This window comes from Dipteris shenzhenensis, chromosome 22, assembly GCF_047967505.1.
Source record: "Dipteris shenzhenensis isolate YYH24624 ecotype China chromosome 22, Dip_SZ_1.0, whole genome shotgun sequence".
NCBI classification, from domain to species: Eukaryota; Viridiplantae; Streptophyta; class Polypodiopsida; order Gleicheniales; family Dipteridaceae; genus Dipteris; species Dipteris shenzhenensis.
Window position 1 is genome coordinate 43814969 of NC_141617.1, and position 20370 is coordinate 43835338.

Genomic DNA, 20370 nt, shown 5'->3' on the forward strand with positions numbered 1-20370 from the left:
AATTAATATGTTACTTTACATATTCTAACAGTTGTATTAAATATACTTTATTTAGAATTACTATGGCATGAGTAGCTTTTATGATTTATTACTGGTGCTACTTGGTAGAATACTTACATAATGATTGTGGATTGGTCTAGATCATCACGCAATGATGGATCACAAAAACTCAACAGAGGAAGAGAGTGCAAAGCTAAAGTTTGAGATTCAAATTCTTATTCATGAGTTTTCAATCAGACATGTCATGGCATTCACCAATGAGGAAATTAGATCTACTATGGCTAGTAAACATTTGCTAGATGAAATGCAAAAGTAAATATTTGAAAGGTTTCACATTACTTGGCAAAAGTGTGGATAGAAAATAGGACCTGAGATCCATGAGACAGTAAATGGATTCTTTCCTAGAGTACTTGGGGATATCACAACACAATTACAAATACTACTTAAGGAAAAACACTTTATCTTGCCTATTGATGGACATGATAAGTCAAACCTCTGGACAATTCTTTAGAAAGAATCACATGCTACTATCCACATGAAAAATATTAGAGAGAGAGGATCAATAGGGAAAGCAACTACCAGTGCTCTTGTTCATTATACTAAGATGGCTAGTGGATCTGAGGAAAATACTAATGCTGCAGACATACCAGGAAGGGCACAAATTAAACTATGCACTCAATTTGTTGAGTTGTGTTCTTCTTTTATGCATTTTCCACTAGCAGCATTGACAATTCATGAATATTTAGGTGGTGGAATAGAAGGAAGGGTATATCGAGTGCAAGTTCCAGGTGTTTCAACTTTTAGACCAATGTTATCCTATGTTGGCAAAAGACTTCTAAAGGATAATGCAAGAGCATATTCATCACTAAAGACAGAGCTAGTAATGAGTGTCACACATAGAGCTGTGTGTCGAGCAATAGGCTATGTGCATGACAAGGAGATTTGGCTAATTAGTCCATTTTTCAATGGTGGCACTATATATGACATGCTCATGTCTCTTCCTCTATCTTCTGGATCATACATCAATTGGATAAAGAAACAAAATCCTTTAGAACAACCATGTTTCTCATGACATTCTACAATCACCAAGATACGAGTAAGATTGTTTTACTAGAATGATTTACAAATTGCAGGTGCAATCACAAGTGCAATGGGTTCAGTGCACGAGCAAAATTTCACACATACTGACCTGAATCCTTGCAACTATGTTTTAGATTTTACCAGTGACAATAAATCGATAAGAGTAGGAGTCATTGATTGGGGAAAGAGTTTGCACTGGACTGAGAGTAGACCTGAGCTAGATCCAATATTTGTTTCCTCAAATAGGTATCCTTGGCTCGCACCAGAATTATATGCAAGTGTTAAAGTAGGGCCAAAACATAAGGGTGACTGGATAGATAAGTCAGATTCCTTTGTTGTGGGCTGGCTATTTGGACAAATAGCTACATTTATCATAGGTTCTGTAGATGCATTACATAATAACTTATATACGAGAGGAATTGTTATCAAGCTCCTCATGGATTGTCACAATAGTCTATGTAACAAAGATCATGAGAAAAGAGCTACAATGAAAGAGATTCTAACAAAACTACATATGCATCACGTTGATGAGAACATTGTAATGCGACCTATAGAAGAGATGAAATCATGTTTGTAAAAGTTTTTATTTTAGCATCATGTATATACAGTTTTAACTACTTTCAAAAAATGTTTCAAAAGTAGACATTTTTAACTCTCTATACAGACTTGTATTCACATTATAGAGTTTCAACTACTTTTACAATATGTTTCATAGGTAGGTGATTCAAATTCTCTAAGTTACATACACGTGTTCCAATCTTTTATGGCATGTTTCACAAAATTTTTTAAACATACTTGCATTCATTTAACCAATGCATGTACAGTTTTAACTACTTTTACGATATGTTTCATGGATGAATAATTTAAATTCTCTAAATCATTTACATGTATTTTAATTTTAGTATTCCTATATTATATACTTGTATTTCTATTTATATTATACATTGTGGCTTTTTACAAGTTACTTTTTTTTAATTAATGTTTTTCCAAAGTAATTGAACATTTATAATAAGATATACATACAAAAATAACATGATGATTCATTTTTACATTCTTATCTTGTAAAATCAAATATGTTTCATAGGTAGGTAATTCAAACCCTCTAAGTTACATACACGTGTTCCAATCTTTTATGACATGTTTCACAAAATTCTCTAAACATATTTGCATTCATTTGAGCATTATATGTACAGCTTCAACTGTCTTTATGATATGTTTCATGGATAAATGATTTAAATTCTCTAAGTCATTTACGTGTACTTTAATTTCAATATTCTTATATTATATACTTGTATGCCTATTTATATCATACATTGTGACTTTTTACAAGTTACTCTTGTTTCAGTAATGATTTTTCAAAGTAATCGAATATTTATATAATAAGATATATATAAAAAATGTATATAATGATTTTTTTTACATTCTTACCTTGTCAAATCACAGTTAAATATCATTATTTTTTAAACTTTTACTTTGTTAGATTACAACCAAGTACTAATTTTTAATTTGTTGAATTAAACCTTCTTTTATTTAACTTTATACAATTATATAATTGTGTAGGATGGCAGCTATGCAGCTACACAACAACCAGTTGAAAGTTATCAAGGTTACAGACCTCCTTGAATGGATGCAAGGGGTTGCATTTGAGGTGTTAATCCTTAATCGTTACAGAATATTTGACTTCAACAAAGAAAGTTCATATTTAAATGTCTGTGCTGACTTAATAGGATGATGAAGAACTTGTAAGAGTTACATTACAACTTGACAAGGAATTAATAGAAAAATATGAGCAATATATACAAAAGAACCATCATATAAGAATCGAAAATTTTATTGTTTCGGGAAAAAATATGTCATATGATAAAGGAGACACTAATATAACAATAAGAATTGCATACTATACAAAGATATTTAGAATACATCCAAAAGTAATCGAGGTTAAATTCTACCCTAATACAAGTATAAAATCATTAACGGGTACATTTAGTAAGGAAATAGAAGGCACTCTTGCCATTGCTATCTTGGAAGATAGAGGAAAAAGAGACACTGACAAGACTACGATGTTCTACATCCAAGTTGCTGATGGCATGAATGAAACAGACAATGAACTGGTAATAACTAGCTACACTTATGTTAAAATATTTGGTTAAATCTAGTACCAAAGCTATACTAAAACTATGATTTTTTTTTTAATTTTTTGGAATTCTAGATTACCTTTTTCCCTGAAATAGAACGTGAAAGAAATTGGATGGTCAATGAACTACACTCAAAGGATTTTCCTATGTGCATTCTAAAAAATGTACATGTAAGTACATATAGTAACAAAAGAAACATTCAATTCCAAACATCTAGTATTGTTACTCCAATAAATGATGCTGTAGTACAAGAAGAGTTGATCCAGGTAGCAAGACACTGGAGAAAGCAAAATTCTTACAGAGAAGTATGCTTTTTTTTGTGCCCGTACATTTACAATCAAACATTAAAACACCTTTTAATGTCCTCAAGTTTTATCAATGATGTTATTGCAGTTGTGTAGGTTGAAGGTGAGTTCAAATTTACTCCTACAAGCAAACCTTTTTACCCATGTTTGTTCAAAGTGCAGTTCAAAAGTACAAATCAATAAAAACTTGAACAACAATGTTTTCTACTGCTTGAAGTGTCAAAGTGATGTTGAGTAAAAAATAATATCACTAATGGTAGAAACCATTAGTACAATATCAAGCAAGATCAATGTTTTTGTCGAAGATCAATGGCTTCTATCATTTCTAGGAATAGATAAACCAATCGAAACCTACTATAACAAGAACCGAGCGAGGTTTCACAAAGAAACTAATGCAAAAAGGATACATGGACAATTCATGCTAACTGGGGCAAACACGATTATTGGATACAATAACATTGAAAGAAAGAGACAAAAAACAGAAAGTGACAACAATACAAAAAGTAACAAGGGAAAAACAAATATTGACTAATCACAGGTTGGCCTTGAGCAACAGGATTTGCTGTCACCAAGTAGCATGATTGGTGGTTACTACTTGTACATAAACAAGAATACAGTCAACATGTTATCTGAAGGATAACAAAAGATAGAGTAGACCTTCATCTTTGTTTCCACCTTAGAGTGTTTCGTATCTACTTCAACATCAGAACTCTTTTCCTAGCTACGTGTTCCTAGCAAAATGGTTTTTTGTTTTCACAGACTCTTTATCATTGTACCTTGATCCATCAACATAGTTTGTTGAGTTGTAAGAAGTAAATTTACCATGTTTCCCAGCTACATGTTCTTCGTAAAATGGTGTTTTGTTTTCATTGACTCTTTACTATTGTACCTTCATCCATCAATATTGTTTATTGAGTTGTAAGAAGTAAATTTACCATGTACCTTGACATGCAAGTTTATAATCTACTTTATTAAGTATGCCTTTCACTATTATTAGATTTTAGTTTATAGACATTTTCTTTTAACTTAATGCCATTCCAATTTATACGTTGTGCTATTTTCTTTTATTTTTTTATGGAGTATATACAAGAAAAGATACTTTCACCATATGCGATTACCAGCTTCAGCCAATGGATTTTGGGGTGACCATTTCTACATTTTTTGGTCAACAAGGTGTTTTGCTTGTTCAATCATGCTGTGGTCTTCAACTCACATAAAACCATACATTACATATACCGCAAATGCCACATGCCTTCCTTCAACATTTTATACGATGACCAAACTAGACATACAGGACACTTCAAACCATTAATACATCTTAAACACTCTATACAAACAACATGCGAAGATCAAAGCACAATGCAATTGGACATGTAATTAGCAAAACACAATCTACAACGAATCCAAGAATATGATCATATAGATGGAGATTCCCTTTTTGATAGTATTTCTTACTTACTTGAAAAATGTTTTACCTCTCAACAGGTATGCTTTGAGGCCATTAAACAATTACAACTCGCATTTCAATACTCAGACATTACAACAATCAGTACCATATAGTATTCCTTTGACCAAAAACTTTTCAAGTTGCATGGAATTAGTACCATGGACGAATACTACATCAACATGTGTAAAAGCGTTATTGACAGTGGTTTAAAGGGTGACTTCTTCATGCTACATTGGATAGCAGAGTGGATACAAAAAAACATAATACTCTAGTCACACACAACAAGTCAGCTATTTCTTCAAATAAATATCAACCTCACCTAGAGAAAATGCATTTAGTATACTACGATACACAACAAAATAGCGGTCACTATGAACCAATAATTATTAAAAATAAAGCAAAAATAAAGTTTGAAAATTTCAAGAAAAATAAAAAAATACAAAATTCTAAAGTCCGACAAAATAAAAAAGTAGAACATGAGAACGAAAATCCTAACAACTATAACAATGTAACACCATCCCAGAATACAAACACAAGTATATCCATACTAGATAAAATATTACATGAAAGACAATTAGTGAGAGTACCAAACTATAGCTACAATGTAGGAGATTGTCTTTTTGAGTCTCTCTTATATGTTAAAATTTTTTTACACAAGCCAAGAAATACGAAATAAAGCTGCTTCAAAGTTTAAAGAAGAACTTATCCAACAAACTGAATAAACTTTACAAATTGTGCAAGTACACTTGACACACGATTACTTGAACACTATACACAATATTGATACTATTGACCAATATTTAGCAGGTATGGCTACAAACGGCGCTAATGGCGAGTTGTGGGGTGAGTTAATAATATTGTATTGGATCGCAAAAGCGCTTAGTATAAACATTACTATTTGGTCTAGCTCAACAGCCCGTCCATTTTTAAAGTACATGTTCAAAAATTCTTATACATGTAATCTTGTATACTATGATAAGTTTCAGAATAATGGTCATTATGAATCTATTGTGGACATAGATGCTATACAAGAATACATTCATCTCAAAAGTATCCATAAAAATTCCAAGCCACCAAGTATTTATGACAATGGGATAAATCAAGCACAAGATAAAAGAATCCGTACATCATGGAACAATGATGTCAATAATGATTTAATCTCTTTATTTCGACAAAACCAACAATTGTCCAAGTTACAAGTATGCTCACTGTTTTTAAAAGAACACCCACAATTAAGCATAACACCCTACTCTATAGTTAAACACTTATAATATATACTTCAAAAAGAGAAAAAACTTGCAAACACAGAATCTTTAAAGCAAAAATATATCCAAGAAACATGTATTGAAAAACTTGAACCTTGTCTTGATATCATTCATGATTGTGACCAACATGCTGTTATGAATTACCTAAAGAAGATCTTAGACAGTCCTATACATGCTTGCTTTTGCTGCAAACGGTTGTCGTTTGCTTTTCAATTAAAAGAGCATTTCTCAAAAGGAATAGATTTCCTTGAATGCGAATTGCAAATGCAACTGACATGCAGTGAAAAAGAAGATGCAAAAATTTGCACTAAATGCTACAAGCAAACCCAAAAAGACAAAATACCAAAATACGCATCACCATACTATATCGAAATGCAAAAAAAGTTGCCAGAAATCACAAAGTTGAGCGAACTAAAAGAAAGACTAGCTGCTCCTCAAAACACATTTGGCCAAATACACCAATTTTTTAACTATGGGCAATACTTACTAAAAGGTAGTATTATCAATGTGCTTGCAAATACCAATATCATACAAACTGTACTTCCACAACCAATAGAACATACAATGACAATAGATGTGGAAATAAAGCATAAACTTAAGTACAAATCAATTTATACAAGTGGGCACATTCAGCCATATAATGTCATGAAAGCTCTACACATTCTTACACAAACACCACTTTATAGAAAGTGCAAAGTTAAGATCTCAAATTTGTGGATATCACAATTTCATCTAAGTTATGAAATGAACAAACCAAATCAAACACATAACGAGCAACAAGATAGCGATGATAATATTGAAATCTCTAATGGAAGAGGCCGTCGATGCTTATACAGATACACTTATACACGGTTTCATGGACTCACGTGAATTTTTTGATACCACATCTAATATTATAACAATAGCACCTTCACAAGAATACCATCCACTTGGATTTTTCAAAGATGAGAATTGCAAAGAGTTAAATTTTCCAAAATTATTTTATGGCAACGAGAGAAGGAAAACAATAAAAGAAAGACTCAGCTACCAAAAAATAGCACAATGCGAATTAAACTTATGATCTGACAAATTGCATCATCATCATATGGATTCAGCTTCGAAAAGGAAAACTCAAATATAGAATCATTTATGCAAAAGAGGTTAAAACAAAAGAAAACCTCGATCGAATATTACGTTTAGACATAGGCTACCGTGATCTACAACAGTTGCATACGTCACCAACTACCTTGAACAATTGCGAAAGAACCTATTTGCTATGATACGTCAACTTGGTCTACCTATATTTTTTGTGACGTTTACTAGGCGGAGAACACCTTTGGGAACCTCTCCAACAAGCTTTGCAAATACTAGCAAAAGACAATGACAAGATACTAGTAAAGATAACATACATAAACTAATTAGACAAGATCCCGTTACATGTGCACGTTACTACTTACACAGAACTTCTTCACTTCGAGAACTTCTAAAACACACAAAACATATATATGGTGAGGTTGAAGATTTTTTCTACATGATGGAATTTCAATCACGTGGAAGCAAACATGAACATGGTTTACTATGGATAAAAAATGCATCTACATACAACCAATCAAACAATGATGAAATCATTAAGTACATAGACAAGTATATCTCATGCAATAGAGAACTTATCGTCGATGAAGAAATATGAAATATACAAACACACTATCACACGCATACATGTTGAAAAAAACATAAAACAAAATGCAGATTCAATTTTCCTCAACCACCAATGAATGAAACTACAATTCTAGTACCTGATAAAGACATAAAGAAAGAAGATCTTGAAAAAGTGAAAGAAATATTCTAATTCCTAGAGACATACACTCAAGAAAGTAAAATTAAAACATTCAAAGAATTTTTATCCGCCTTACACTTAGATGAACAGGCATACAAACAGTCAATTTTTGCAACATTAAAACATCCCAAATTCCTTTTAAAATGTAGCCTAGCAAACATACGCACCAATCTATTTTCACCACGGCTTATAAATCTATGGAAATCTAATATAGACACCCAATATATCTTGGAGCCATATGCAGCAGCATCGTATTGCACATCGTACCTCACAAAATGTGATAACACAATGACAAAAACTTTTAACGCAATTATAGAGAAATGCAAGCACGAGCACAGTGATGCTGCTATGTGTATCAGGCAACTCGGATCAGCATTCTTAAACATGCAACAAATGCCTGCTCAACAAGCAGTGTTTATAAATTTACTCTTGCTACCCCTGCACCATGCCTCCAGATCATTCCAATTCATCAAGACAGCACCTATACAAGACCAATCTTTCGTGCTGAAATGTAATTACAAGCTTCAAGCCTTACCTGACAATTCGATGGACATAATGTGTACATCCGTTACAGAAAAATACAAGGCACGTCCCTCTTGCCTTGAGAATTGTACCCTATTTGACGTTGTTGCATTTTATAATTACAACGAGAGCTTTAGAGAGCGAAAAAAAGAAACAATCATAAGATCAATAAAATACAATAGAAACCATGACCCCGAAAACCACTACAGAGAGATGGTCTTACTACATTTACCTTTTCAAGGAAACAAAGAAAATTTGAAAGGTTCATATACAACGTGGAAAGACCTCTACAATCTCCACATTGACAGTATAGCAAATAACGTAAAGAAATACACACATGCTTACTGTAACAAAGAAGACTCTAACTGGAATGACTTTGAAGAAAATGCTCATCGATTGTCAAAAGACAACAACGACTTCATAAGCTCAACACCAACCGACTTTCACGAGAACTATATCAAGTAAACTAATGCTGCAAATGTCGAGTTATATAATTTAACCTACGAAGAAGATAGCAAAAAGGCTAAACGAAACATGCCATTGTACTAGTTGCTAACACCAGAAGGAGTTGCTCTATCGTCAGATGAGTACTACAAACAAATAAATCCACAACAATGCCAAATTTTTGATGACATCGCATTCAAGTTAACTTACCAAGAGGAAGAACAAATACACGCATTCATCACAGGAGGAGCCGGTATTGGGAAAACAACTCTATTAAAGGTACTCGTTGAATTCCTAACAAGCAAATTCAATTCAAATAAATACGCTGATCCATTGAAACTAAAAGTCCTAAAACTAGCATACATTGGTAAAGCTGCGTACAATATAGATGGCATGACACTACACTCAGCTTTACATATTCCTATCAACCAAAGAGAAAAGTCACAAATACCAGATGAACGATTAGATGCACTCATAAAAGCATACTTTGAACTGCAAGCAATACTCGTAGAAGAAATATCCCTAATAGGAGCACGAATGCTTACAACACTAGACAAGCATTTACACGCAATTAAATTGTACGTGACAGGTGGATATTCGCACGAGAAGGTATACTGCCTGCAAACATTTGGACACAGAATTTTAAGTACTATGAACTCTCACAAGTTATGCGGCAAACTGACACTGAGTTTGTGAATATCCTAAACAAATTTTGAAAAAACAAACAAACACAGGAAGAAATCAATACAATAAACGAAACATGTTTCCGCGAACTTCCAGATGACTTGACAATACCACACTTATTCTACACTCAAAAGGCTACAAACCAACACAATAACATCGTTTTTCAAAAAACCCAAGGTGAAATTCACATCTTCAAAGCAAAAGACTTTTACAATGAACATTTTAAAAGAAGCATAATGTTACCAAATAATCCAAACAAAATAGCTGGTTTACATAAAATGCTAGAGTTAAAACCATCAATGTTAGTAGAACTATGTGCAAAAAATTATGACACAATAGACGGACTGGTTAACGAAGCAGACGTCTACTTTCACACATCAACAAAAATAGATATGAACGATTTAATTATTTAAATACAATTCCTTCAAACCACGTGTAGATGCACAAACACGATCCCGATATGCAGACTTATATATAGATTGCATACAACACAATTGGACATGCATCTTCCTTGTCACGATAGAATTACAAATAGGACACCACATCGCAAATACAGTAATCAGAAAATAGTTTCCAATACAAAGAGTTGTAGCTCGTATGATACATCGCTCACAAGGTTTAACTCTAGAATAGGTAGCTTTTTTGCCCAGCAAACATTACTAGGCATGGGCTAACATACACTGCACTATCACGTATAAGATCAAAGGAACACTTATACCTACTATCACCACTTACAGATTCAAACTTTCATGTAGACAACGCCGCCAAAGAAGAAACTAAACGACTATTGATAGAATCCTCGTGGCAATTTTCAATGTTACAAATACAAGACTTCACCGCAGGTCACCACAATATATTGACATTCAACACTCACTCTTTATTGGCACACACAAATGATCTAAAAGCACATTACTTAATGGAATACAGTCACATCATTTGTTTAACAGAAATCAACATGCCTCAATTAACAACATGCTTGTTGAGATATGGTGCCATGAGCACATAGATTAAAGGGCTAAGGTATGGTATATGAAAGAATTAAAGTAGCCACCCTAGGATGTGGACTACATGATGTGGAGATGTAGCTTGAGGATATCCACAAGGAGAGATGTGGATGAGAGGATCCCACATGGTTTGACTATTCTAAAGGCTCTCTCTATATAAGAGGCCTATCATGTATTGTTGAACACCTATTGCAAGAGATATGGAGTTGCTATCTCCCTCTCTCATGTCTTATTTAGTGTGCTTTGAGCCTCCTTAGTTCTTCCACTGATCTTGTGTGCACTAGGCTAGTATGATCCGCACTTTGTCATGGTATCAGAGCATAGGTTTAGCTCTCCTAGTTTAGCTCATTAGTAGTTCACTAGGATTGCTCCCATTCCCAGATTAGTTTTAGAATGTAAGATTAGTTTCAGATCTCGAGAGTTCTTCATTTAGAGCATTCAATTCATTGTGAGCTTGAGTGCTCCTTGCTGAGAGGGAGAGAGGATTAGAAATCTGATTTTGAGAGAAAGGTAGGCTTTAGAGGATTCTATCAAGGAGAGCAGTGCCTCTGACAAAACGGCCTTCTAAGCTGACTCTACAACCAAGGCTCCAAGACTCCAGCTATGCCTACAACGACTACACGAGCAGCCCATGCTCACGCTCCATAGTCTTCAACAGCGCTCCTCTACGCTAGCAATGACCTAGCCACAGTGGACTGGCAACTCCATTTAGCGCACCTCGAGCAACTAAACGAATGCCCAGAAGCTCCTGCAGAAACCCTTTCTGATTTCGCTTTGCTCAGAGACATACTCGTACTCAAAATCACCTCTCCTCCCATGGAAGCTGCGAATATGCACTACGAGGCTTCATGCCCAAGCGAAGAGAGCCGCCATCAATGACCACTCTCTCCTACGCCTCCTAAAGCTAAGGCTCCTCCAAAGCGCACCCAAGGCTCCATCGCCATCTACAGCTGCGAACGACGCATAAGCCACCCAACCAACTTCTTGGACGGCCCTGCACACCAACGCATTCACAACTGCTACTAGGGCAAGCGAATCCTTCAACAGCCAATCGCCACGGATGGCTCAACCACCTGCAATAGGTTGCAGCGACCATCCTCGGCTGAACGACAGTCTTCACCTGCTTCATAGCCGAGCCCATCTATGTCCCGACTCCTTTTGGTCCTTCTGCAATAGCAACGATGCTTCTCCAGGACCTCCTGCTCCACGGTGGCTCATAACCAACAACGGAAGATTCTCCTGCATCGCGGACTCACAGGCGCAACTTTGAAGCGGACTCGGTTTCTTGCTCCAACCTTCAAGCAACGTGCTTCATGCTTCGTCGCAATGCACATGCAGCCCATTCATGATAGCAGCTCCAGAGCTACGCCACCGCATCGCCATCGTCAACACCTCTGGTTGATAAGTGTTGTCGTCGTCGTCGCTTTCTTCGAATCGCCATGCCCACACATCCGACGTCGTGGCAGAGAAGCTTCAAAGCTTCCATTTCTTTGCTAAGGTTCCCACAAAAAGCCACGTGGCAGGATAAGGCTTAACTGTGGTTAAGTTAATCCAACCACAGTTAACCTTGGTTAGTTGGGTGTGATCATTGACTACTGGTTAACTTAACTTGGGTAGAATTAACCTTGGTCAGCAAGTAGATAGGGTTAGTTAAGCCACATCAGCATGCACAGTCAGCAGTGCCTTCTAAGCACACAGCCTCTTGTTAAGCACAGTATGGAATTCAGCATGTGAACCCCGGTGCCACATCATCAATTGAACCTCTCTTCTTCACAAAACTTCGACAAGTCGTAACTCCCAATCCAGGAAGAATTTGGACACGCTCCAAAAAGGAAAAGTGATCGCCTTTTCAAGCTCTACACGTTTGTTAGATCAGAATCATTGTTAGCAATTAGAAACTACCAATATTGAAAGAAATCAATTGGTAAGACCTTTGCAACAAATGACAAATCAACGCATGAACGCAAAAGTATGCCAAAAGCACAAGTGCATGAGATGAACATAGCATAGAACATGGCATCCACACATAAAGCATCAAGGCACAACAAAGCATCATGCATCAAGCCACATCAAGCGAAGAAGACAATGATATCGAGACAACATGTATTGAGAAACAAAAACCTTGCCAACCTTGCCTATATTTTGTAATCAAACCTGATCACCTGAGAGTAGCTATGAAAGCACCCAGGGGAGGTATTGACATGTAAAAACCACACTTTACCACCTTAAGTAGCAATGCATGCACTAAGGGGAGGTGATGGAATGTAACTCACATCTGACCACCTTGCAGTAGCCAAAGGATCATGGCACCAAGGGGAGGTGTTGAGATATGGTGCCATGAGCACCCTTGGTGTTGAGATATGGTGCCATGAGCACATAGATTAAAGGGCTAAGGTATGGTATAGGAAAGAATTAAAGTAGCCACCCTAGGATGTGGACTACATGATGTGGATATGTGGATTGAGGATATCCACAAGGAGAGATGTGGATGAGAGGATCCCACATGGTTTGACTATTCTAAAGGCTCTCTCTATATAAGAGGCCTATCATGTATTATTGAACACCTATTGCAAGAGAATAGATTTGCTATCTCCCTCTCATGTCTTATTTAGTGTGCTTTGAGCCTCCTTAGTTCTTCCATTGATCTTGTGTGCACTAGGCTAGTACGATCTGCACTTTGTCAGCTTCACCTAGCAACAACAAATACAAATGTATCATAGCTCCTAGTAAACATGCAACAACACTTCTCTATGACAGTAAATATACTTTAAAAGGAACACTCGTAGAAACAACAACCGATTATGACATAATCGAAAGAACATTACAAGCTACTAGACACACGTTACTCCATATCATAGGAATATATCGTTCACCTTCTAGTAACCAAAAAGCTTTCTTAACAGTACTGAGCAACAAGATAAAAACAATACCAACTAATTCTGTAACCTTTATTCTTGGTGACTTTGATATTGATATGCTCACGAATAGTAAAGAACAAAGAATATTGAAATCACTAATGTCTGCAAATCTGTCTGCAAATCATCTAGTACTAGCAAACAGCTTACCAACAACCAATTACAAATCACAGCAAGATCAAATATGGACAAATGCATCACTGTCAGAATCAGTTACAAATAGCATATCGATCTACTGGTCAGATCATGATGCAGTTATACTATCATACAGGACACCATCATATATGCCTTCATTCAAAAGGACACAGGAAACTTGTTTTAAAAAAACGCCATACTTTGAAACTTGAAACTTGAATATGAGACAACTAGAAAAGTGAACTTCGGGATTTCTATTCCTTGATTAAGATGATTGCTAAATTGCTCGCTTTCTATTAATGCTAACTACATGGACAATTGATCGCTCCAAGTATGCTCGTAAATGATTCGATCGACAACTCGCTCCTTTCAGGTACGTTCACAACTAATTTTCACAATACTTACTTAGATTTCTTCTCTATCTTTCACATCCTGACTTTTAGTAAACTATAGCCACTTCTATAAAACAAGCAGTTCTCTGTAATATCAAAGTTCCAATGATACTAAACAAGTCTTGTTATATTTTACAGGAAAGAAGTCAACCTCCTGCAACAAAAAAGGCTACAAACCCGAGTAGTAAAGTCACTATTCAAAAGACAGGTAAATTGCATAACAAGTTTTGCATGCGTTCTCTCTCTTTGAAAGTGTAAAGACTTCAATCACGGCTACAATCTAACCTGCTCTCTTTTAACTCGTTCACAGGTCATATCACCATCGAGATCAATGATAATAGCGCACCGACAAAACTGCAAGTCCAATAAACAAAGCATGATCAGCTCCTTCGGAAACATGAAATTTCTTAGCCACATTAAATGATTGGATGATGTAATCTCCAAGACCGCCGTCTCACTATACTAGCACAATCAAACACTTCAGTATCATGTTTCCAAAGCTCCATGTAACCTATGCTTCGAGCTCCTCTCAAAAAGTTATAAATTTCCTCTTTTTCCTTTAATTAATTTAAACTTCCAACTTAAAAAGATTATTGGGAAAAAAAGAAAACAGTCTTTCAAATTTCATAAGGGGTAGTGCTCTTGGCACCTTGTGCCCCTTGTTTTCATTCTCCTTTGATCCTTCACGAGCCAATCACAATTAAACTGAATTCCTCACTCTCAACCACTAATTCAAAGACTCTTAAATAACGAATCCTCATGAGGAAAGCACACTCCCAAGAATAACATAAGTTCCACTTGACAAAAAGCAAAATCTTCATCAGAAATAAAAAGTGAGGGCCCAAAAACTGATTTTCACGTCATACTAAACCAAAATTTTTGAGAAAACCATAATTTTATATCTCCCCCGCCACCCTTCTGAAGACATGGCTTTGTCTTCATGTCATATGTGATTGAAACGATTTTCGTTGTAAATCCGCAGAGGAGACATGGAAATTTTGCTTGGGAAAATATACGCTGAGCCTCAGCGGGGGTGTATATATTGCATATGGTGAGTGCTATCAGCAAATTGGATGATGAACTCGCGCATCGAGTTGCTAAGACAAGGATCGCGCTGCTCTAGATGAAGACAAGTGGTGGGAAGTCTTCAATGCTGGATCACCAGGGGCTGCCGCTGCTGCTGCCACCGGAGGGTCAGATGTGTGCAGAATTCGAATCAGAGTACCGAGATGAATGCTACACAAGTTGAAAGAAGTCTGAGCCTGGCTGCAGGCGTGAAATTTGACACCCTTGATATGCAGGTGTCAATAAAAAGCACAAATGATCGCCTTTGTGTGGGCAAACGTCTGGATGCTCTCTTGAAAAGGACAAAAGGAAGATCTCCCTGGAGCACCTCCTCATTGGCAACTTTAGCAGGATCTGTTCACTGATCATCAGATGAAACGTTATCATCGTCGCATACTTTCAAAGATTCGGAACAAGCAAGAATGCAGCCTAAAGGCATGCCATGCCGCAATTGAAAAACACTCCACCTCTCTCAGAAGCGAGGGTGTTTGCTTTTTGTTTGTCTTGGATGAAGCTCGAACCCTTCTGGAGCATCCTCCTAAAGCTGCCAATGAGGAGGTGTTCCAGGGAGACCTTCCTTTTGTCCTTTTCATGAGAGCATCTTTTTGTCCTTTTCAGGAGAGCATCCTCACGTTTGCCCACACAGGGGCGATCGATCATTTGTGCTTTTTATTGACACCTGCATATCAAGGGTGTCAAATTTCACGCCTGCAGCCAGCCAGGTATAATCCCGGGCTCAGACTTCTTTCAGATGGTTTGTAATGTACCTATCTCCAGAATTTCCATATTTGATTCTTCAGAAACGACCCCAATCTCAAAGTTGTTCGAGGTCTAAGGAATCTCTTTGCGCCTTTATCAAGACTTCCAACATTTGATCTCAACTTCGCATCCACTTCACCGTCAAGCTTAGATGACATCGCCTCCCCACAAATTTGGTTCAGGCAGGTCACTTTGGGCCGCCAAAAGTTTTCCCAAACAAGAGTGGCGTACCGAAATTTTGCAGTTTGTAGAGAGCAAGCTTCTCGGGGTGTCCTGATACAATCTAAACAAGGTCAGGACCTATTACAGTCCCCTCACATGTCATTGGTGCTTCTCGGCCGTCACATAGCAGTGGACGTCTGTCCTCAATCCTCGATTGTACAGGAGCTTGTGGCATCACATATGAGTGTATGTGTGCATGTTGCAGCATCGAGGGAATATGTGTTGTGCACATGACTGCCTCAGCCTGCCTTAAATGAAGCAGCTGCAATTGCTCTGAGGATAGATGGAGCGTTGATGCATCGGCAACTCCGTCAATTGAATTCGTTATTGCTCAATTGCATTGCATCTGTTGGGGAAAGAAGTGAGCTGATTGCATGGCTTTTGCTGATCGATGCCATGGATCAGTTGCAGAATGGTGTATCTCCTACCAAACCCGTGCCATTAGAAGAATTTTTGAAAGCTTTTGTGTCTGATTTTGATGGATTCTCATCAGAATTACAGCATTTGAAAAAGCAAGAGTCTTCTTCAATGCGTTTCACCGTTTTTTGGGAAGCCTTCAGTCCGAGATGCAAGAAGATTTATAAAGAAAGGCATTGCAATGACTTGTCCCAGAAACCAACAGGCCTTTGATCTATACATCTATTATGTAATTCTTGATAAAAATGGAGTGTATGATGTCAATAATGATAATTGTATTGGATGTTTGGGAACTCAAGTAAGGAATTGGAAGACATCAATGAGGCTTCTAGTGCTGATTGCGAATGCTATGCGTGCTTATCAAAGAAAAGTAACAATAAAAGTTGCAGATGAGATCTCACCAAATCTATTGATGGTGTTATATTTGGGGATGGATAGTACAACCCAAAATTGGGGGTAGTGACAACTAGGAAGGCAAAGTGGGACAATCTCACGTGGGAGTATACTTTCTAATATGATAAGACTGATATCATCTTAAATGTGTAATCACATCCTATGACATTTTTGTTAGTATGTAAACGAGTTCTAAGAATAAGAAACACACCTACTTAGATGGTTTAAATACTCATAGTTTGTTTGAGTAGATGACAATATGGAAATCCTTATTAGATGGTTAAGAGAAAAATCAAACTAAATTTCCAATCAGATCCTCCATTAATCTTCGCATGCTGAAGTCTGTGTGTGAATGGCTGAATTTCATAATGTTTTTCATTTTTTGCATAACTATGAGACTAGGTCCCATATTTTCTCCATCACAATTTTTGTTTGGGAAGAAGAGAGGCACCACTCTAGGCTCAAATATTGTTGCAAGGTTATCCTATGTTTCATGTTTTTGTTATGTTTATGGCATTACAATTTCGCGTCATGATAATGTGTTGTTCAAACACTTTTATATTTTCTTGAATGCAAGTGCACAAGATGTTAAGTAGAGGAGAAGAAGTTTACCTTGTACAAGGAACCTCAAAAAAGAGCCATGGAATTGTTTTTTCCAATAATCCAACAAAATTTTGTTCAATGTGGAAATTGGTGATGCATGCTTTCCATCCAGGTTTAGGAAAATTTTGATGATGTGTGTAGGTTTCCCTTTCCAACAATGGGTGAAGTAGTTGGCAGTACTATGAAATGGCGTGTTTCCATGTTAGCTCAATGTGTCGCAAACTACATAGATTGCACAGCATGTGCTGAAAATGATAACGGAGGCAAGATTGGACAGGTGGGAATGGATGCTTGCAGAGAAAAAGATGTCGTTGTACTGGATGAGAATGATCAAGACCATCTTGACGCAGTGGCAGAAAGAGATTGTTGGAGAGAGAATGATCAAGACAATCTTGAAGCAGTGGCAGGAAGAGATTGTTGGAGAGAGAAAAGGGTCATTGTATGGAATGAGGATTATAATTTTTTTTAAACCTGGTATTGATTGAGGAAAGTTTTCCCTTACAGTGTTTGCTGTCCTTTGTTGCTTGAAGATTTATGAGAAATTAGCACAGATTACTGTTGCATCCAAGAAAAGCTGTTTGGAATCAGAATCAGGCATTTCCCCTTCCATATCTATTCCTGGAGCTCCTGGAGCACAAGACTTGTTCAAAGATGAGGTTTTAAATAATCTTCTTCCAGGATGGCCAGAAGAAGCGGTTGACCAGATTTGCAAATCTGAGGATGATGGGCTGGCTAAAGTCCTAGACCGAGGCGGGGATCGAATACTGCATCATCTGTAAATCTCAGCAGGCTATCCAGAATATCTCTATCCAACTGCCCTGAAAAACTCTCTAGAGCATCTGTCATCGTTGTGTATCCAAAGGTCTGCTCAGAGTAGTATCAAAACTGAGCTCTCCTACCCTGCAATTCCTCCAGTCTCTCCTATGCTGCATAGAGATAACCTCTAAGAAAAAGAGAACCTGAAAAACTCTAACTATGCCCTGTAATCTGGTAACCTCAGCCTTGTTTGATCTCTCTCTGTCTATGTGTTGTGCTTTTGCCAAGAAATCATAACTAACTCTTGCAAGTTCCCTCTCCAACTGGGCTAGCCATCCATACCATTCAGGTCTGTCCTCTGATAACCAAGTATCCTGAAGCATCTACACGAACTCCATGTCCTGGGTAGGACAATACTAAAGCATGATCCAATAGAATGAATCCTTACCAACCTATCCTCCTCTAGCCTGGGCCCACTGAACAAATGGAATCTGTCTAGTCTCGATAGGGATAGAGACTCATGAGAAGCACCATTTTAAGAGAAGCATCATGAAGTCTAGCATGGAGCATGAAATGGTTCTCTCTCTATTTAATAAACCTCCCTCTCTCTGACTAACTTTGTCTCCAGAGAATTGAACAATGTTAAAATTTCCTCTAGCAATCCAATTGTCAGCCTGAGGAAGGGACCCTATTAGCTGTAGCCAAAATGTGTGTCTAAGCCCTACTGCGGTTGAAGTGTACACATTGAGAAAGCCACCAGAGGTATTCTCAACCTAAATAATAACAAAAATTTTCCTACTCTCCACTAATGTACCCTCTTGGATGATGATTGAAGCCCATCTATCTAATATCGCTATACATACCCCACCCCTAGTGCCATGAGCTGGGCTTCAAATAGTGTTGCTCTGGCATTTGAGAAGTGACCTGCATCTATCAATCTTGGCTTATGAAAGTTTATGCTCTTGAATGAGCACAACATCAGGGGAGGATCTTGAGGAAATGGACCAAAACTAGCTCTTCAGAAGATCACAGATGCACTTCATGAGCTTCCCACGAGACTCTACAGCTAGGACTCGGGGGGGTCACTATGTATAAACCATCTATATCACGTGCGTTCAAGGCCTATATTTAAAATCCCTTATCTGTAAATTTTTTCATTAATAAAATGTACCCCTTTTCTATACAAATCTGTAAATTTTTCCCAAAACTATTTTAAATAGTCCCTTATGTATATTTATTTCTGTAAATTTTAGGAATAAAAAATATCCTTCTTTTGAACTCACGTGATAGGGTTACATATGATGAGTGACCCCCCCGAGAGCTAGGATCTTTAGGTGAGGTCCTGCTTAACGGTCTCATTTGTCTCATCTTGAAAGAAGGAGACAAGACAATGCTCAGGAACTAGAGACCCATTACACTTATTAGAATTGCCTACAAGATTTTAGCTAAGACCTTGGCTTTGTGTCTTAGACCTCTCCTCCTTGATATTATTAGAAATACATAGATGGATTTTGTCCAAGATCAATATATCCTGGACAGTGTGTGTTGAGATATCGAGCTCCACTCGTGATATGCCAGGGTGACCGTTGTGCATTTATGTCACTGACTTGTTATCTGCAGATGCGGTTGGTACACCGCCCATGAATAATAGCTAGATGACAGATATCTTTATATACTCTAGTTAGTGGCTCAGTTAGTATGCCACCTTAGTTAGTTGAGTTTGGTTTGAGACCCACATATAGGGTTCACCTATTCTTTTGTACTTTGAGTTCTTTTGGCTTTCACAACTAAGAAGAGAAAAACTGTTTTCAGTCTCCACCTTTGTGTGTATTCTCCCATTGTGTATGTGAAAAAGCCGCAAGTGAGACTCCTTCCTTCTCTCTCACTCTTTTCACATGGTATCAGAGCCCAGTTCATAGTAAGGAGCTCAAGAAAGCAAACCAAGTTCGCGGTGTCTTGGTAAGAGGATCAGTGTTGCTCTCCTTTTTTGAGTTTGGGAGCAAATCTTTGC

The 20370-nt window shown here is 37.1% G+C and overlaps 1 pseudogene; it reads left to right on the top strand.

Moving 5' to 3' along the window:
• The first annotated feature begins 14095 nt into the window (after positions 1–14095).
• LOC147888146 (uncharacterized) lies at positions 14096–17067 on the top strand (annotated as a pseudogene).
• Positions 17068–20370: the final 3303 nt, after the last annotated feature.